Source organism: Pseudophryne corroboree, chromosome 7 (genome assembly GCF_028390025.1).
Source record: "Pseudophryne corroboree isolate aPseCor3 chromosome 7, aPseCor3.hap2, whole genome shotgun sequence".
Lineage (NCBI taxonomy): Eukaryota > Metazoa > Chordata > Amphibia > Anura > Myobatrachidae > Pseudophryne > Pseudophryne corroboree.
In genome coordinates this window covers 61,504,255-61,526,494 of record NC_086450.1, presented here as the reverse complement: position 1 = coordinate 61,526,494, position 22,240 = coordinate 61,504,255, and positions in this window count along the sequence as shown.

The window sequence follows — 22,240 nt, the reverse complement described above, 5'->3', positions numbered from 1 at the left end:
ACGCGCGCGCTGCACGGACCCACCGCGTCCGGCAGCCGCGCGACTCCCGCCCATCCAGAGGAGAGGGGGCGTGGGTCATGGAGGCCGCCCCCACTGTGGTGGATTAGCTAAAATGCAACACGCGCGTGCTGGCCGGACAAACCGCGTCCGGCAGCCGCACGACCCCCCGTATGCCCAGCGGCAGGGACAGAGACGAAGAGAGCGGCCGTAAGAGACCACGGGCGTGCGGCCGAGCCTGGCCGCGCACGCCACGGGTCTCCTGCACTGCAGGCACGGCATGCCTGCCCTGAGCCGGCCGGACCACAGCGCGGGCGGGCAAGTACAGCTGCGGCGCCAAGGGGATCCCACGCTTTAGGTGCTGCCAGCCCGCTCCGCTCGGCCGGACCCCGGAGAAGCCCAGCAGCCGAGCAGGCAGGACAGCGCTGCCCTGGGTCTGCAGCCATAAGTAACACAAATAGAACAGGGAAAGAGAAAGGAGAAGGGGTGAAAGTAGGGGAGAAGGAGGTAGAACAGGAGTAGAGTTTAGTAGAAGATACAGAGAGAAGTATAGATAAGGAGAGCAGAGGGAAAGATGAGAGGATAAAAGAATTATTATGCAGCAATAAAACACTGTGTATAAGATGTACTCAACAGTTCCACGAAAAACTTGAAAGAGGCAGGATTTCCTAGCTCTGAAGACTATATGTATGTCAGACCGGCCCCTATACAGAATTCAGCCAATCACAATCCAGGCAGTTTCCCTTACGTTCCTCCCACAAAAACTGTAACCCCTTCCGTGCCAGAGTGATGCATTAAGAGGCGTGCCGCATGCCCAGCGGTGAATTTATGTTGTCTCGGCCACATTCATGACCTACGCAATCTTTCGGCCACTGTTTTGCCTATAACTGCCTGTGGGAGGAGGCATAGAGGGGAGGAGCCAGCACACCCAGTTGAAGAAATTTAAAGTGCACCGGCTCCTTTGGACCCGTCTATACCCCATCGTACTAATCTGTCCCCAATATCGCTTATGGACTACGAGAAAAGGATTTACCGGTAGGTATTTAAAATCCTATTATTGTTTCTTTTAAAATGTAACATGCCACCACATGTTGGCTAGACCCCCAATTCAGTATTCAGTATAAGGGAGGGGGGCACCAAAACATGCCCTTGCTCTGGGCACCATGGCGCCTAGCTACACCTCTGGCAGAGAGGGGTGCTGCTGCAGCAGTTGGGGTAGAGAGAGATGTTACAGCATCAGTGTAGAGATAAGTGCTGCAGCAGCAGGGGCAGAAAGAGGTGCTGAAGCAGCTGCTGCAGAGAAAGGTACCGCAGCAGAGAGAGGTGTTGCAGAATCAATGTAGAGAGAAATATTGTAGCAGCTGGAGCAGAGAGAGGTTCCGCAGAAGCCAGGGCAGAAAGAGGTTCTGCAACTGCTAGGACAGAGAGAGCTGCTGCAACATCTGAAGTAAAGACTAGAGATGAGCGGGTTCGGTTTCTCTGAATCCGAACCCGCCCGAACTTCATGTTTTTTTACACGGGTCCGAGCGACTCGGATCTTCCCGCCTTGCTCGGTTAACCCGAGCGCGCCCGAACGTCATCATCACGCTGTCGGATTCTCGTGAGGCTCGGATTCTATCGCGAGACTCGGATTCTATATAAGGAGCCGCGCGTCGCGGCCATTTTCACACGTGCATTGAGATTGATAGGGAGAGGACGTGGCTGGCGTCCTCTCCGTTTAGAAATTAAAATAGATAGGAGAGTGAGAGTGAGACACTTCATTTACTTACTGGAGCTTAGGAGGAGTTATACTAGTGACTGATGACCAGTGACCTGACCACCAGTGCAGTTTTATAATTTATTATTATTTAATAATCCGTTCTGTTCTTGTTCTCTGCCTGAAAAAAACGATACACAGTGACTCAGTCACACTCACATACCATATCTGTGCTCAGCCCAGTGTGCTGCATCATCTATGTATAATATCTGACTGTGCTCACACAGCTTAATTGTGGGGGAGACTGGGGAGCAGTTATAGGTTATAGCAGGAGCCGGGAGTACATATTAAACAGTGCACACTTTTGCTGCCAGAGTGCCACTGCCAGTGTGACTGACCACTGACCACTGTGACCAGTGACCTGACCACACTGACCACCAGTATAGTATATTGTGATTGAATGTCTGCCTGAAAAAGTACACTCGTCGTGTGACTTGTGTGGTGTTTTTTTATTCTATAAAAATTAAAAAACTCATTCTGCTGACAGACAGTGTCCAGCAGGTCCGTCATTATATAATATATACCTGTCCGGCTGCAGTAGTGATATATATATATTTTTTATATCATTATTTATCATCCAGTCTATACTAGCAGCAGACACAGTACGGTAGTTCACGGCTGTAGCTACCTCTGTGTCGGCACTCGGCAGTCCATCCATAATTGTATACCACCTACCCGTGGTTTTTTTTTCTTTCTTCTTTATACATACTACATCTCATTATCATCCAGTCTATATTAGCAGCAGACACAGTACAGTACGGTAGTCCACGGCTGTAGCTACCTCTGTGTCGGCACTCGGCAGTCCATCCATAATTGTATACCACCTACCCGTGGTTTTTTTTTTCTTTCTTCTTTATACATACTACATCTCATTATCATCCAGTCTATATTAGCAGCAGACACAGTACAGTACGGTAGTCCACGGCTGTAGCTACCTCTGTGTCGGCACTCGGCAGTCCATCCATAATTGTATACCACCTACCCGTGGTTTTTTTTTTCTTTCTTCTTTATACATACTACATCTCATTATCAACCAGTCTATATTAGCAGCAGACACAGTACGGTAGTTCACGGCTGTAGCTACCTCTGTGTCGGCACTCGGCAGTCCATCCATAATTGTATACCACCTACCCGTGGTTTTTATTTTTCTTTCTTCTTTATACATACTACATCTCATTATCATCCAGTCTATATTAGCAGCAGACACAGTACAGTACGGTAGTCCACGGCTGTAGCTACCTCTGTGTCGGCACTCGGCAGTCCATCCATAATTGTATACCACCTACCCGTGGTTTTTTTTTTCTTTCTTCTTTATACATACTACATCTCATTATCAACCAGTCTATATTAGCAGCAGACACAGTACGGTAGTTCACGGCTGTAGCTACCTCTGTGTCGGCACTCGGCAGTCCATCCATAATTGTATACCACCTACCCGTGGTTTTTTTTTCTTTCTTCTTTATACATACTACATCTCATTATCATCCAGTCTATATTAGCAGCAGACACAGTACAGTACGGTAGTCCACGGCTGTAGCTATCTCTGTGTCGGCACTCGGCAGTCCATCCATAATTGTATACCACCTACCCGTGGTTTTTTTTTCCTTTCTTCTTTATACATACTACATCTCATTATCAACCAGTCTATATTAGCAGCAGACACAGTACAGTACGGTAGTCCACGGCTGTAGCTACCTCTGTGTCGGCACTCGGCAGTCCATCCATAATTGTATACCACCTACCCGTGGTTTTTTTTTTCTTTCTTCTTTATACATACTACATCTCATTATCAACCAGTCTATATTAGCAGCAGACACAGTACGGTAGTTCACGGCTGTAGCTACCTCTGTGTCGGCACTCGGCAGTCCATCCATAATTGTATACCACCTACCCGTGGTTTTTATTTTTCTTTCTTCTTTATACATACTACATCTCATTATCATCCAGTCTATATTAGCAGCAGACACAGTACAGTACGGTAGTCCATGGCTGTAGCTACCTCTGTGTCGGCACTCGGCAGTCCATCCATAATTGTATACCACCTACCCGTGTTTTTTTTTTCTTCTTTATACATACTACATCTCATTATCAACCAGTCTATATTAGCAGCAGACACAGTACGGTAGTTCACGGCTGTAGCTACCTCTGTGTCGGCACTCGGCAGTCCATCCATAATTGTATACCACCTACCCGTGGTTTTTTTTTTCTTTCTTCTTTATACATACTACATCTCATTATCATCCAGTCTATATTAGCAGCAGACACAGTACAGTACGGTAGTCCACGGCTGTAGCTACCTCTGTGTCGGCACTCGGCAGTCCATCCATAATTGTATACCACCTACCCGTGGTTTTTATTTTTCTTTCTTCTTTATACATACTACATCTCATTATCATCCAGTCTATATTAGCAGCAGACACAGTACAGTACGGTAGTCCATGGCTGTAGCTACCTCTGTGTCGGCACTCGGCAGTCCATCCATAATTGTATACCACCTACCCGTGTTTTTTTTTTCTTCTTTATACATACTACATCTCATTATCAACCAGTCTATATTAGCAGCAGACACAGTACGGTAGTTCACGGCTGTAGCTACCTCTGTGTCGGCACTCGGCAGTCCATCCATAATTGTATACCACCTACCCGTGGTTTTTTTTTTCTTTCTTCTTTATACATACTACATCTCATTATCATCCAGTCTATATTAGCAGCAGACACAGTACAGTACGGTAGTCCACGGCTGTAGCTACCTCTGTGTCGGCACTCGGCAGTCCATCCATAATTGTATACCACCTACCCGTGGTTTTTATTTTTCTTTCTTCTTTATACATACTACATCTCATTATCATCCAGTCTATATTAGCAGCAGACACAGTACAGTACGGTAGTCCACGGCTGTAGCTACCTCTGTGTCGGCACTCGGCAGTCCATCCATAATTGTATACCACCTACCCGTGGTTTTTTTTTTCTTTCTTCTTTATACATACTACATCTCATTATCAACCAGTCTATATTAGCAGCAGACACAGTACGGTAGTTCACGGCTGTAGCTACCTCTGTGTCGGCACTCGGCAGTCCATCCATAATTGTATACCACCTACCCGTGGTTTTTTTTTTCTTTCTTCTTTATACATACTACATCTCATTATCATCCAGTCTATATTAGCAGCAGACACAGTACAGTACGGTAGTCCACGGCTGTAGCTACCTCTGTGTCGGCACTCGGCAGTCCATCCATAATTATATACCACCTACCCGTGGTTTTTATTTTTCTTTCTTCTTTATACATACTACATCTCATTATCATCCAGTCTATATTAGCAGCAGACACAGTACAGTACGGTAGTCCACGGCTGTAGCAACCTCTGTGTCGGCACTCGGCAGTCCATCCATAATTGTATACCACCTACCCGTGGTTTTTTTTTTCTTTCTTCTTTATACATACTACATCTCATTATCAACCAGTCTATATTAGCAGCAGACACAGTACGGTAGTTCACGGCTGTAGCTACCTCTGTGTCGGCACTCGGCAGTCCATCCATAATTGTATACCACCTACCCGTGGTTTTTTTTTCTTTCTTCTTTATACATACTACATCTCATTATCATCCAGTCTATATTAGCAGCAGACACAGTACAGTACGGTAGTCCACGGCTGTAGCTACCTCTGTGTCGGCACTCGGCAGTCCATCCATAATTGTATACCACCTACCCGTGGTTTTTTTTTTCTTTCTTCTTTATACATACTACATCTCATTATCAACCAGTCTATATTAGCAGCAGACACAGTACGGTAGTTCACGGCTGTAGCTACCTCTGTGTCGGCACTCGGCAGTCCATCCATAATTGTATACCACCTACCCGTGGTTTTTTTTTCTTTCTTCTTTATACATACTACATCTCATTATCATCCAGTCTATATTAGCAGCAGACACAGTACAGTACGGTAGTCCACGGCTGTAGCTACCTCTGTGTCGGCACTCGGCAGTCCATCCATAATTGTATACCACCTACCCGTGGTTTTTTTTTCTTTCTTCTTTATACATACTACATCTCATTATCAACCAGTCTATATTAGCAGCAGACACAGTACAGTACGGTAGTCCACGGCTGTAGCTACCTCTGTGTCGGCACTCGGCAGTCCATCCATAATTGTATACCACCTACCCGTGGTTTTTTTTTTTTTTCTTCTTTATACATACTACATCTCATTATCAACCAGTCTATATTAGCAGCAGACACAGTACAGTACGGTAGTCCACGGCTGTAGCTACCTCTGTGTCGGCACTCGGCAGTCCATCCATAATTGTATACTAGTATCCATCCATCTCCATTGTTTACCTGAGGTGCCTTTTAGTTGTGCCTATTAAAATATGGAGAACAAAAATGTTGAGGTTCCAAAATTAGGGAAAGATCAAGATCCACTTCCACCTCGTGCTGAAGCTGCTGCCACTAGTCATGGCCGAGACGATGAAATGCCAGCAACGTCGTCTGCCAAGGCCGATGCCCAATGTCATAGTACAGAGCATGTAAAATCCAAAACACCAAATATCAGTAAAAAAAGGACTCCAAAACCTAAAATAAAATTGTCGGAGGAGAAGCGTAAACTTGCCAATATGCCATTTACCACACGGAGTGGCAAGGAACGTCTGAGGCCCTGGCCTATGTTCATGGCTAGTGGTTCAGCTTCACATGAGGATGGAAGCACTCAGCCTCTCGCTAGAAAACTGAAAAGACTCAAGCTGGCAAAAGCACCGCAAAGAACTGTGCGTTCTTCGAAATCCCAAATCCACAAGGAGAGTCCAATTGTGTCGGTTGCGATGCCTGACCTTCCCAACACTGGACGTGAAGAGCATGCGCCTTCCACCATTTGCACGCCCCCTGCAAGTGCTGGAAGGAGCACCCGCAGTCCAGTTCCTGATAGTCAGATTGAAGATGTCAGTGTTGAAGTACACCAGGATGAGGAGGATATGGGTGTTGCTGGCACTGGGGAGGAAATTGACCAGGAGGATTCTGATGGTGAGGTGGTTTGTTTAAGTCAGGCACCCGGGGAGACACCTGTTGTCCGTGGGAGGAATATGGCCGTTGACATGCCTGGTGAAAATACCAAAAAAATCAGCTCTTCGGTGTGGAAGTATTTCAACAGAAATGCGGACAACAGGTGTCAAGCCGTGTGTTGCCTTTGTCAAGCTGTAATAAGTAGGGGTAAGGACGTTAACCACCTCGGAACATCCTCCCTTATACGTCACCTGCAGCGCATTCATAATAAGTCAGTGACAAGTTCAAAAACTTTGGGCGACAGCGGAAGCAGTCCACTGACCAGTAAATCCCTTCCTCTTGTAACCAAGCTCACGCAAACCACCCCACCAACTCCCTCAGTGTCAATTTCCTCCTTCCCCAGGAATGCCAATAGTCCTGCAGGCCATGTCACTGGCAATTCTGACGAGTCCTCTCCTGCCTGGGATTCCTCCGATGCATCCTTGCGTGTAACGCCTACTGCTGCTGGCGCTGCTGTTGTTGCTGCTGGGAGTCGATGGTCATCCCAGAGGGGAAGTCGTAAGCCCACTTGTACTACTTCCAGTAAGCAATTGACTGTTCAACAGTCCTTTGCGAGGAAGATGAAATATCACAGCAGTCATCCTGCTGCAAAGCGGATAACTGAGGCCTTGACAACTATGTTGGTGTTAGACGTGCGTCCGGTATCCGCCGTTAGTTCACAGGGAACTAGACAATTTATTGAGGCAGTGTGCCCCCGTTACCAAATACCATCTAGGTTCCACTTCTCTAGGCAGGCGATACCGAGAATGTACACGGACGTCAGAAAAAGACTCACCAGTGTCCTAAAAAATGCAGTTGTACCCAATGTCCACTTAACCACGGACATGTGGACAAGTGGAGCAGGGCAGGGTCAGGACTATATGACTGTGACAGCCCACTGGGTAGATGTATGGACTCCCGCCGCAAGAACAGCAGCGGCGGCACCAGTAGCAGCATCTCGCAAACGCCAACTCTTTCCTAGGCAGGCTACGCTTTGTATCACCGCTTTCCAGAATACGCACACAGCTGAAAACCTCTTACGGCAACTGAGGAAGATCATCGCGGAATGGCTTACCCCAATTGGACTCTCCTGTGGATTTGTGGCATCGGAAAACGCCAGCAATATTGTGTGTGCATTAAATATGGGCAAATTCCGCACGTCCCATGTTTTGCACATACCTTGAATTTGGTGGTGCAGAATTTTTTAAAAAACGACAGGGGCGTGCAAGAGATGCTGTCGGTGGCCAGAAGAATTGCGGGACACTTTCGGCGTACAGGCACCACGTACAGAAGACTGGAGCACCACCAAAAATGCCTGAACCTGCCCTGCCATCATCTGAAGCAAGAAGTGGTAACGAGGTGGAATTCAACCCTCTATATGCTTCAGAGGTTGGAGGAGCAGCAAAAGTCCATTCAAGCCTATACAATTGAGCACGATATAGGAGGTGGAATGCACCTGTCTCAAGCGCAGTGGAGAATGATTTCAACGTTGTGCAAGGTTCTGATGCCCTTTGAACTTGCCACACGTGAAGTCAGTTCAGACACTGCCAGCCTGAGTCAGGTCATTCCCCTCATCAGGCTTTTGCAGAAGAAGCTGGAGACATTGAAGGAGGAGCTAACACGGAGCGATTCCGCTAGGCATGTGGGACTTGTGGATGGAGCCCTTAATTCGCTTAACAAGGATTCACGGGTGGTCAATCTGTTGAAATCAGAGCACTACATTTTGGCCACCGTGCTCGATCCTAGATTTAAAGCCTACCTTGGATCTCTCTTTCCGGCAGACACAAGTCTGCTGGGGTTGAAAGACCTGCTGGTGAGAAAATTGTCAAGTCAAGCGGAACGCGACCTGTCAACATCTCCTCCTTCACATTCTCCCGCAACTGGGGGTGCGAGGAAAAGGCTCAGAATTCCGAGCCCACCCGCTGGCGGTGATGCAGGGCAGTCTGGAGCGACTGCTGATGCTGACATCTGGTCCGGACTGAAGGACCTGACAACGATTACGGACATGTCATCTACTGTCACTGCATATGATTCTCTCAACATTGAAAGAATGGTGGAGGATTATATGAGTGACCGCATCCAAGTAGGCACGTCACACAGTCCGTACTTATACTGGCAGGAAAAAGAGGCAATTTGGAGGCCCTTGCACAAACTGGCTTTATTCTACCTAAGTTGCCCTCCCACAAGTGTGTACTCCGAAAGAGTGTTTAGTGCCGCCGCTCACCTTGTCAGCAATCGGCGTACGAGGTTACATCCAGAAAATGTGGAGAAGATGATGTTCATTAAAATGAATTATAATCAATTCCTCCGCGGAGACATTGACCAGCAGCAATTGCCTCCACAAAGTACACAGGGAGCTGAGATGGTGGATTCCAGTGGGGACGAATTGATAATCTGTGAGGAGGGGGATGTACACGGTGATATATCGGAGGATGATGATGAGGTGGACATCTTGCCTCTGTAGAGCCAGTTTGTGCAAGGAGAGATTAATTGCTTCTTTTTTGGTGGGGGTCCAAACCAACCCGTCATATCAGTCACAGTCGTGTGGCAGACCCTGTCACTGAAATGATGGGTTGGTTAAAGTGTGCATGTCCTGTTTATACAACATAAGGGTGGGTGGGAGGGCCCAAGGACAATTCCATCTTGCACCTCTTTTTTCTTTAATTTTTCTTTGCGTCATGTGCTGTTTGGGGAGGGTTTTTTGGAAGGGCCATCCTGCGTGACACTGCAGTGACACTCCTAGATGGGCCCGGTGTTTGTGTCGGCCACTAGGGTCGCTTATCTTACTCACACAGCTACCTCATTGCGCCTCTTTTTTTCTTTGCGTCATGTGCTGTTTGGGGAGGGTTTTTTGGAAGGGACATCCTGCGTGACACTGCAGTGCCACTCCTAGATGGGCCCGGTGTTTGTGTCGGCCACTAGGGTCGCTTATCTTACTCACACAGCTACCTCATTGCGCCTCTTTTTTTCTTTGCGTCATGTGCTGTTTGGGGAGGGTTTTTTGGAAGGGACATCCTGCGTGACACTGCAGTGACACTCCTAGATGGGCCCGGTGTTTGTGTCGGCCACTAGGGTCGCTTATCTTACTCACACAGCTACCTCATTGCGCCTCTTTTTTTCTTTGCGTCATGTGCTGTTTGGGGAGGGTTTTTTGGAAGGGACATCCTGCGTGACACTGCAGTGACACTCCTAGATGGGCCCGGTGTTTGTGTCGGCCACTAGGGTCGCTTAGCTTAGTCATCCAGCGACCTAGGTGCAACTTTTAGGACTAAAAATAATATTGTGAGGTGTGAGGTATTCAGAATAGACTGAAAATGAGTGTAAATGATGGTTTTTGAGGTTAATAATACTTTGGGATCAAAATGACCCCCAAATTCTATGATTTAAGCTGTTTTTTAGTGTTTTTTGAAAAAAACACCCGAATCCAAAACACACCCGAATCCGACAAAAAAAATTCGGTGAGGTTTTGCCAAAACGCGGTCGAACCCAAAACACGGCCGCGGAACCGAACCCAAAACCAAAACCCAAAACCCGAAAAATTTCCGGCGCTCATCTCTAGTAAAGACATGTGTTGCAACTTCCAGGAAACTGAGAGTTTCTGCAGCAGCAGGGGCAGGGAGTGGTGTGCTGCAGGACAGAAGTGACGCTGCTGCACAGCTATAAGCAGACAGTGAGAAATATAAAGAGGGCGGGCAGAGCTCCGGCATGTGCCGGCTGTCAGTGTCTCCTGCTGTCGCCTCTGGCCTGCCCTGTTCCCTACCTAGACTCCGATTCCGAGTCAGTGTGTGCCCCCTGCTTCTCCTCCCTCCTCCTGCTCTGTGGCTGCCAGTACAGTGGCCCGAGGGAAAGGGATGGTGGTGTAAGTAGAAAAAATGTCTTATAAGTAGTGTGTGTGCTCACCAAAATATGGGTGTGGCCAAATGCCACATGGGGCGTGGCCAATAAAAATGGGGGCGTGATACACATATGGGGGGGGGGGATACACATATGCCCCCACAGTGTCAGATACGCCCCCACCGTGCCAGATATGCCCCACGGTGCCAGATGCACAAATGCCCCACGGTGCCAGATGCACAAATGCCCCCACTATGCCATATATGCCCCTACTCTGCCAGATACACATGCCCCCAGAGTGCCAGATATGCCCCCGCAGTGCCAGATATGCCCCCGCAGTGCCAGATGAACATGCCACCAGAGTTCCAGATATTCTCACCAGAGTTCCAGATATGCCTCCAGTGCCAGATATGCCCCACAGTGCCAGATATACATGCCCCCAGAGTGCCAGATACTCCCACCAGAGTGCCAGACAGTGGCGTAACTACTGCCCCCGCAGTCCTCGCGGTGGCTTGGGGGCGAGGGGCTGCGGGGGCGCCACTGACTTAGAACAGATTGACATGCGGACGAGCGTCCGCATGTCAATCTGCGGTCTCCTCTCCCTCCCTGCTGTGTTGGAGGGACACGGAACGCACATCGCGCGTCTCTCCTGTGTCCCTCCCTGGCTCTCCCCCGGCCGGTCTAAGGAAGTGCCGTTCGTGAGCTCTGATTGGCTCACGAACCGGCACTTCCTTTATTAGACCAGCGGGGGAGAGCCAGGAGGGACACAGGAGAGACGCGCGATGCGCTCCGTGTCCCTCCAACACATGGAAGGGGGGGAGGGCAGGCACTTGGGGCATATACCTGGCACTGTGGGGGGCAGATCTGGCACTGGGGGCATATACCTGGCACTGTGGGGGCAGATCTGGCACTGGGGGCATATACCTGGCACTGTGGGGGCAGATCTGGCACTTGGGGCATATACCTGGCACTGTGGGGGACAGATCTGGCACTGGGGGCATATACCTGGCACTGAGGGGGGCAGATCTGGCACTGGGGGCATATACCTGGCACTGTGGGGGCAAATCTGGCACTGGGGGCATATACCTGGCACTGTGGGGGCAGATCTGGCACTTGGGGCATATACCTGGCACTGTGGGGGACAGATCTGGCACTGGGGGCATATACCTGGCACTGAGGGGGGCAGATCTGACACTGGGGGCATATACCTGGCACTGTGGGGGCAGATCTGGCACTGGGGGCGTATACCTGGCACTGTGGGGGCAGATCTGGCACTTGGGGCATATACCTGGCACTGTGGGGGACAGATCTGGCACTGGGGGCATATACCTGGCACTGTGGGGGGCAGATCTGGCACTGGGGGCATATACCTGGCACTGTGGGGGCAGATCTGGCACTGGGGGCATATACCTGGCACTGGGGGCATATACCTGGCACTGTGGGGGCAGATCTGGCACTGGGGGCATATACCTGGCACTGTGGGGGGAAGATCTGGCACTGGAGGCATATACCTGGCACTGTGGGGGCAGATCTGGCACTAGGGGCATATACCTGGCACTGTGGGGGCAGATCTGGCACTGGGGGCATATACCTGGCACTGTGGGGGCAGATCTGGCACTGGGGGCATATACCTGGCACTGGGGGCAGATCTGGCACTGGGGGCATATACCTGGCACTGTGGGGGGAAGATCTGGCACTGGAGGCATATACCTGGCACTGTGGGGGAATATCTGGCACTGGGGGCATATACCTGGCACTGTGGGGGAATATTTGGCACTGGGGGGAGCAGGCACTGAGGGGGCATATGTGGCACTGTGGGGGAATATCTGGCACTGTGGGGGAATATCTGGCACTGGGGGCATATGTGGCACTGGGAGCATGGCCCTAGCAACAAGCACTACCCCCTAGCAACGAGCATGACACCCAGTGCATGAAACCCCTAGCAACGAGCATGACACCCTGAGCATGAAAACCCCTGGCACCGTGCATGGAACCAAGAGCATGAAACCCCTGGCAACGAGCAGGTAATTTAAAAGTAATTAGAAGCCTTACTGTAGTACTTAATGTGTAATGGGCATTACAGTGTGTGGCATAATGTATCACGGACATTGCGGTGTGTGTCATAATGTATCAGGCATTACGGTGTGTTGTATACTATATCACGGGCATTGTGGTATGTGGTATAATGTCTCAGGATCATTGTGGTGTGTGTCATACTGTGTCACAGACATTGTATGTGCTATAATGTATCAGGGGCATTGCAGTGTGTAGCATAATTTATAACGGGCATTGCGATTCCTGTCATAATGTGTCACAGGCATTACGGTGTGTGGCATAATGTGTCTGGGGCATTACAGTGTGTGCATATTGTGTCATGTGCATTATTGTGTGTGGAATAATGTCTAAGGGCCATTGCAGTATGTGGAATAATGTATACTGGGCATTACTATAAGGAGGAAAAATGACAAATAATGTAAGGGGCATGAATCAGGATTATTTTTCTTTCCTGTGGTGGCCAACGTCTGGGCGTGCAGGTTGCAAAACTGGGGTATAAGGTAGTCTTTTCCTGCAATGCCACGCCCTCCACGCAAAGCCACGCCCATTTCTACAAAGCCACACCCCCTTTTTGCCGGCGCGCGTCTGCGGCGCTCGCATTTTTCTACCTTTGCCAGTGCCAATTACGGGGGTTATGGGGGGGGGGGGGGCGCCGAAGGATTTTTTGGCTTGGGGGAGAAAAATTTCTAGTTACGCCACTGGTGCCAGATATGCCCCCAGTGTCAGATATGCCCCACAGTGCCAAATATACATGCCCCCGCAGTGCCAGATATTCCCACCAGAGTGCCAGATATGCCCCCACAGTGCCAGATATGCCCCTACTTTGCCAGATACACATGCCCTCGGAATGCCAGATATGCCCCCACAGTGCCAGATGTGCTCCCACTTTGCCAGATACACATGCCCCCAGAGTGCCAGATATGCCTCATCAGTGCAACTCACCGCACTGTCTTCTTCTGCTGCTTCTGCTGCTGCTGGGGAGAGGAGAGCACAGCACGTGTCCCTCCTGCCCTCAGTCCGCATCCTCCTGCGGTGGCGGCGGCCCGTATTTTAGATCTGGCGCCGGTCCGCGAGCCAATCAGGGCTTGCGGTACGGCAGCAGCAGCTTCTGATACATCATGACTGCTGGAAGAAGTCTTCAACTAAAATTTAGAAAGTGAGGCAGATGCTGCTGGCGCTTTAAACAGCTGTAGTAGAAATCCATAAAGCCACGATAAAGGTAATGAGAAGGTATATAGCCATACTGAAATAAGCCAAAGCGATTAAAGAGCAGCTGTCCTTCTTCCTTTATAATGTTGTGGACATACTGTATTTATTTTTGCTACTTTCAATCGTACCCAAGAAGGAGTCATTTTATCAGCTGTATTATTTAAATCAAACCTAATAGCAAATGTTGCATTTTTCACTAACAAAACAGATATAAAAAACCCTCAGTTTCTTATGCTTATGACAGTGGTTCTCAAACTGTGTGCCGTGACTCACTGGGAAGCCTCGGGACACTTGCAGGGGTGCCCTGGATTGGTGGTCCAGGACCAGTTCAAATTATTTATGGTCAATGTACTGTAATAGGCAAAACCAATGCCATTTTGGCAATACAGGTTGAGTATCCCTTATATATTCCGAAATAAGGAATATTCCGAAATACTGAATTTTTTGAGTGAGACAGATGGTGAAACTTTATTTTCTGATGGCTCAATGTACACAAACTTTGTTTAATACACAAAGTTATTAAAAATATTGTATTAAATGACCTTCAGGCTGTGTGTATAAGGTGTATATGAAACATAAATGAATTGTGTGAATGTACACACACTTTGTTTAATGCTCAAAGTTATTAAAAATATTGGCTAAAATTACCTTTAGGCTGTGTGTATAAGGTGTATATGAAACATAAATGTATTCTGTGCTTAGACTTAGGTCCCATCACCGTGATATCTCATTATGGTATGCAATTATTCCAAAATACGGAAAAATCCGATATCCAAAATACTTCTAGTCCCAAGCATTTTGGATAAGGGATACTCAACCTGTACCAAAATCTGTGGACAAACAGAAGCAAATCCTGTCCCTCACCACACAACTGACCCTAAGGATGACAAATAAACACAGTATATTAAATGTAATAATTATTTTTACATTTCTCAATAAGGAACTTTTGGCCTAGGGGTGCTGTGAAATTTTTTTTAATATCTAAGGCGCCGTGGCTCAAAAAAGTTTGGGAACCACTGGCCTATGACCTAGTTGGGAGGATGTGTATCTGATGCGTAACACTGGGGAACACAACTTTTGGTGATGGAGATGCTAGACGTTTTTAGGGGGTATTTTGGGGTCGTAGATTCTGAAAATGACATTAGTATGTGCCCATCAGCTCTGCTTATCAAGATATGACATATCCGTACACATTTATACATGTATACATATTGTATTATGCATGTTATGAAGGCCAATCAAAGGAAAGTATGAAGAGAAATCCCAAGAAACTTAGAACACTAACAACAAAACAAAAGTTTCTTCGTTTAGATATGTCGCTGAAACCGCACTTCTGTGATTTCCTGTGATGAGATGTTCCTGGACATTAGCGGTGGATGCACCAACAGTGGTCCACCATCATATGAGTATCACATCGTCCACGGTAAGGTGCTTCTATTGTCCTTCTTTCCTGGTAAAAACGATCACCCTGTTTGTTGCTTACATCGCCAAAGACAATGTGCAACTCGATCCAAGTGACTGTGGAGGTTTGATGCTCATGTTACAACTGAGTAAGCATATTCTCAACAAGGACAGTGTCGTTAACGGCATAAAAGTTCCCAAGAAAAGTCTGAACACGTAAAGTACACATGCAAACATCAACAGAACTTCAGCAAAATCATAAGTATATCTAAAGTGGGTGTGGTTAATTAGGTCGACATGAGTTTTTTTACTTTTTTTGGTGACGTTTACTTCGTAAAGTGACTGGGAACCCCAATTAGTGCACCGTGTCCCCTTGCATGGCTTGCTTCGCCACTGCTGCGCTTGGCACAGGTTACCATCCCCAATTGTAGTCCATGTGGATCGTTAAGTATGAAAAAGGTCAAAAAAATGGGGGGGGGGGGGGAAATTGTGAAAAACTCATGTCGACCTTTTCCCACGTCGACCTAATGACCATGTCGACCTAGTGACCATGTCAACCTAATGCATGTCGACCAAACGTGGTTGACCCAATGTATGTCGACCTAACTCATGTCGACCTAATGACCGCCATCCATATAAAGTAATAATAAGAACAATAAGAAATTATGTCAGCAATACAGGTTGAGTATCCCTTATCCAAAATGCTTGGGACCAGAGGTATTTTGGATATGGGATTTTTCCGTATTTTGGAATAATTGCATACCATAATGAGATATCATGGCGATGGGACCCAAGTATAAGCACAGAATGCATTTATGTTTCATATACACCTTATACACACAGCCTGAAGGTAATTTTAGCCAATATTTTTAGTAACTTTGTGCATTAAACAAAGTGTGTCTACATTCACACAATTCATTTATGTTTCATAATCATATACACCTTATATACACAGTCTGAAGGTCATTTAATACAATATTTTTAATAACTGTGTGTATTAAACAAAGTTTGTGTACATTGAGCCATCAGAAAACAAAAGTTTCACTATCTCACTCTCGCTCAAAAAAGTCCGTATTTCAGAATATTCTGTATTTCGGATATTTGGATATGGGATACTCAACCTGTATCTCAAAAACTAGAGCTCCTAGAAAGAAATGGACGGTATTTTCGGAATCAGTGGCACACAAATACCCAGAATCAGGTAAATAAAATTTCAGGCACCACGTAAAAATATATATTTCTGCCCCAAGATCATGTTATTTTGGGACTCAGTCGCACACTTGATAAGTACAGTGCTCCAATCCCAGATATCTAAAGACCCTTGGTCTTTTCTGCTGGGCCTTCCCGTTATTAACACACCTCCAAATACCGGTAAATTACTGACACAGATTTTAAATGCTGCTCGCTGCTCAATTGCTCTCCATTGGAAAAAGAAGGAGGCCCCCCCTATTAAGATGGTCATTGATAAAGTATGGTACTTCGCAAGCATGGAAAAAATCACTGCATACCTCCATAACAGATCTTTCCAGTTTCTTGTGGTTTGGGAATTATGGTTCAACTCTCAAGCTCCAGCACGTAGAACGCGCGCCCCTGGGGGCTCCGCGGCACTTCTACTGTGATCTTAGTAGTCTCGCCTCCCATAGAGTAGGTGTGTGACCGTCCTTAATACCACCTTTTCGTGTACCTTAAGTATTGCCTCCTATTTTACACTGGCGCTCAGAGCGGTATTTGCTGTATATAGAGACGCGCCGGCGGACCCACCGACTCTGTCTCTTTTCTTCCTACTCTATACTTTCCTCGTCTTTCCTTTCTCTTCTTTTCTCGCTTTCTCTTTATTCTTCTTTTCCCTACTGATACAGCCACGAGATTGTTTTTATTTTTATTTTTTTGGTTCCTAATTAATCAAAGTGCTTTGGTCGCTTTCGATGTATACTTTATCTCTATTTCCTTTATTATCAACACAATGTTTTTTCAATATTGGAACCCCATGATCTCTGTTTTTAGATTATATCTCTGCTATAAAAATAATGTTGTTTTACGGATATACCCTCCCCACCTGTTGTGGGGGGCTAATGTAACCCTGTATAACTTGAAAATGAAATAAACAATTAAAAAAATAAAATATATATATATATTTCTCTTACGTCCTAGAGGATGCTGGGGACTCCGTAAGGACCATGGGGGTATAGACGGGCTCCGCAGGAGATAGGGCACCTAAAAGAACTTTGACTATGGGTGTGCACTGGCTCCTCCCTCTATGCCCCTCCTCCAGACCTCAGTTAGATTCTGTACCCAGAGGAGAATGGGTGCACTGCAGAGAGCTCTCAAGAGTTTGCTGTTTTAAAGAATTTTGTTAGGTTTTTTTATTTTCAGGGAGTCCTGTTGCCAACAGGCTCCCTGCATCGTGGGACTGAGGAGAGAGAAGCAGAGCTGGCTTGTAAGGTTGGGCACTGCTTCTAGGCTACTGGACACCATTAGCTCCAGAGGGAGTCGGAACACAGGTCTCACCTGGGGTTCGTCCCGGAGCCGCGCCGCCGTCCTCCTCACAGATGCCGAAGATAGAAGCCGGGTGAGTATTGAGGAAAAGACTTCAGGCGGCAGAAGACATCAGATCTGGTAAGCGCGCAGCGGTAAGCTGCGCGCCATTGCTCCCAGACACACACACACAAGAGGCACTGTAGGGTGCAGGGCGCAGGGGGGGGCGCCCTGGGCAGCAATAAACCTCTATTTGGGCATAAATATGTTGGATTAGGCTGTGGGACAGTAAATCCACGGACCCCCGCCATTTTCTTACAATATCATAAGGGGACCGAAGCCCACCGTCGGGTGGGCGGGGCTTGATCCTCGGCACTAACCAGCGCCATTTTCTCCACAGAGGCTGCACGAGAAAACGCTGGCTCCCTGTTCTCTCCCCTGCTGAGCTTCACAGGCTGGAAAAAAAGAGGAGGGGGGCACATTGGCGACGCAGTGAGTGGAGATTAACATTATAAATATATAAAAGCGCTATCTGGTCATATATTCCAGTGTTTGGGCGCTGGGTGTGTGCTGGCATTCTCTCTCTCTCTGTCTCCCCTAAGGGCCTGGTTGGGTTTTTGTCCCCATATAGGTAACCCCCTGTGTGTGTGGGGTGTCGGTAAGTGTGTGTCGACATGTCTGAAGCGGAAGGCTTCTCCAAGGAGGAGGTGGAGCAAATGAGTGGTGTGTCCCCGTCGCTGGTGCCGACTCAGGATTGGATGAGCATGTGGCATAGGTTAAATGCAAGTGTGACATCTTTACATGAAAGGCTTGATAAGGCTGAATTAAGGGGAACATCAGGGGGTCAATCCTCGGATTGGACCGATTCAAAGGGCCCGTCGGGGTCTCAAAAACGTCCCTTAACACAAGACACTACTACCGACACGGACTCTGATTCCAGTGTCGACTATGACTAAGTAAAATTGCACCCTAGGGTGACTAAAACCATTCAGTGTATGATTGTGGCTATTAGGGATGTCTTGCATATTGAGGATGAACCCTCGGTCTCCGACACAAGGGTACACATGTTTAAGGAAAAGAAACAGATTATTAATTTTCCCACATCTCATGAATTAAATGAATTCTTTATAAAAGCTTGGGAGACTCCGGAGAAGAGGCCGCAGATCCCCAAAAGAATTTATATGGCATACCCCTTCTCTAAACAGGACAGGGAGATTTGGGAATCACCTCCTACTGTGGACAAGGCACTGACGCGCTTGTCCAAGAAGGTGGCGCTACCGTCTCCTGACACAGCTGCCCTTAAGGACCCTGCAGATCGCAGGCAAGAAACTACCTTAAAGTGTATTTATTCTCATACGGGTGCTGTACTACGACCGACGATTGCGTCGGCATGGGTGTGTAGCGTAGTTGCAGCTTGGGCAGATGAGCTGACAGATAATTTTGAAAATATGGATAAGGATACTATATTCTTAACTCTACGCCATATAAAAGACGCAGTTTTATTTATGAGGGATGCTCAAAGAGACATTGGATTGCTGGCTTCTAGGGCCAATGCCATGTCGATCTCAGCGAGACGATCCTTATGGACTCGCCAATGGACGGGTGATGCGGATTCCAAAAAGCATATGGAAGTACTACCCTATAAGGGTGATGTATTGTTTGGGGATGGGCTGATGGACCTGGTTTCCACGGCTACAGCAGGTAAATCAAATTTTTTACCATATATTCCCCAACAGCAAAAGAAAATGCCACCCTATCAGATGCAGTCCTTTCGGTCGCACAAGTCCAGAAGAGGTCGGGGATCCTCCTTCCTTGCCAGAGGTAAGGGCAGAGGCAAAAGAGCACCTGCTTCGGCAGGCGCCCAGGAACAAAAGTCCTCCCCGGCTACTCCAAAACCCACAGCATGACGCCGGGACTCCCCTGAGGGAGTCCACACCGGTGGGCGCACGTCTTCGACTTTTCAGCCAAGTCTGGGTCAGCTCAGACCTGAATCCCTGGGTGTTAGAAATAGTTTCCCAGGGTTACAACTTACAAACTGGAATTCGAAGAGGTGCCCCCGCGCCGATTTTTCAAGTCGGCCCTACCAGTTTCCACGTCGGAACGGGATGTAGTGTTAGCTGCAATTCAAACGCTGTGTATACAGCAAGTGATAATTAGGGTTCCCATGAACCAGCAGGGAAGAGGTTACTACTCAACCCTCTTTGTGGTCCCGAAACCGGACGGTTCGGTTAGACCTATCTTGAATCTGAAATCCCTAAACCTGTACATAAAAAGATTCAAATTCAAAATGGAATCGCTCAGAGCGATAATAGCCAATATGGAGGAGGGGGAGTTTATGGTGTCTCTGGACATAAAGGATGCGTACCTTCATGTCCCCATATATCCCCCCCATCAAGAATTCCTGAGATTCGCTGTACAGGATTGTCATTACCAATTTCAGACGTTGCCGTTTGGACTTTCCACGGCCCCGAGGATTTTCACCAAGATAATGGCGGAAATGATGGTGGTCCTGCGCAAGCATGGAGTCACAATTATCCCATACCTGGACGATCTCCTGATAAAAGCGAGATCAAGGGAGAAATTGCTGAGCAGTGTGGCGCTCTCTCTGAAAGTGCTCCAGCAACATGGTTGGATTCTAAATCTACCGAAGTCACAGTTGATTCCGACAACTCGACTACCGTTCCTAGGTATGATACTGGATACGGAACAAATGAAGGTCTTCCTTCCAATGGAGAAAGCCGAGGACATCCAGAACATGGTCAGAGACCTGCTAAAACCGAAAAGGGTGTCTGTTCACCAGTGCACTCGAGTTCTGGGAAAGATGGTGGCGGCCTACGAGGCCATTCCATTCGGAAGGCAAGGACTTTTCAATGGGACCTTCTGGACAAGTGGTCAGGGTCCCATCTACACTTACATCGAAAAATTACTCTGTCCCCAGGGGCCAGGGTGTCTCTCCTGTGGTGGTTGCAAAGTGCTCACCTACTGGAGGGTCGCAGATTCGGAATTCAGGATTGGATCCTGGTTACCACGGACGCGAGCCTCCGAATATGGGGAGCAGTCACACAAGGAAGAAATTTTCAGGGACTTTGGTCAGACCAGGAGTCATGTCTACACATCAATGTGTTGGAACTCAGGGCCATATACAACGGCCTTCGACAAGCGGAGAGTTTTCTTCGAAACCTACCGGTTCTGATTCAGTCAGACAATGTCACAGCAGTGGCTCAAGGCGGGACAAGAAGCAGAGTCCCGATGGCGGAAGCCACCAGGATTCTTTGCTGGGCGGAAAATCACGTGAGCGCTCTGTCGGCTGTCTTCATTCCGGGAGTGGACAACTGGGAAGCAGACTTCCTCAGCAGACACGATCTCCATCCAGGAGAGTGGGAACTTCATCAAGAAGTCTTTGCAGACATAATATGTCTTTGGGGAACTCCTCAAATAGACATGATGGCGTCACGCCTCAACAAAAAACTTCGGAGGTATTGTGCCAGGTCTCGGGATCCTCAGGCAGTAGCAGTAGACGCTCTGATAACACCGTGGGTGTTCAAATTGGTCTACGTGTTTCCTCCTCTTCCTCTCATCACAAAAGTGTTGAGGATAATAAGACGAAGAAGAGTACAGACGATACTCGTTGTCCCAGACTTGCCTCGAAGGGCCTGGTACTCAGATCTACAAGAGATGCTCACAGGAGATCCCTGGCCTCTTCCGCTGAGGGAAGACCTGTTGCAACAGGGGCCCTGTGTATTTCAAGACTTACCGCGGTTACGTTTGACGGCATGGCGGTTGAACGCCGAATCCTAGCAAAAAAGGGAATTCCGGAAAAGGTCATCCCTACTTTAATAAAGGCTAGGAAGGAGGTGACGGTTAAGCATTATCACCGTATCTGGCGAAAGTATGTGTCTTGGTGTGAGACCAAGAATGCACCTACGGAAGATTTTCATCTGGGTCGTTTTCTCCACTTCCTACAAACAGGAGTGGATATGGGCCTGAAATTAGGCTCTGTTAAGGTGCAGATTTCGGCCCTCTCGATTTTCTTTCAGAAGGAATTGGCTTCTCTTCCAGAAGTCCAGACGTTTGTAAAGGGAGTGCTGCACATCCAGCCCCCTTTTGTGCCTCCAGTGGCACCATGGGATCTCAACGTGGTGTTGCAGTTCCTAAAATCACACTGGTTTGAACCGCTTAACAAGGTTGAGTTGAAATTTCTTACTTGGAAGGTGGTCATGTTGTTGGCCTTGGCATCGGCAAGGCGAGTATCAGAATTGGCGGCTTTGTCACACAAAAGCCCCTACTTGATTTTTCATGTGGATCGAGCTGAATTGAGGACACGTCCGCAATTTTTGCCTAAGGTGGTTTCTTCATTCCATGTGAATCAACCTATTGTAGTGCCTGTGGCTACAAGTGACCTGGAGGATTCCAGATCCATGGACGTAGTCAGGGCCTTAAAGATTTATGTAGCCAGGACGGCTAAAATTAGGAAAA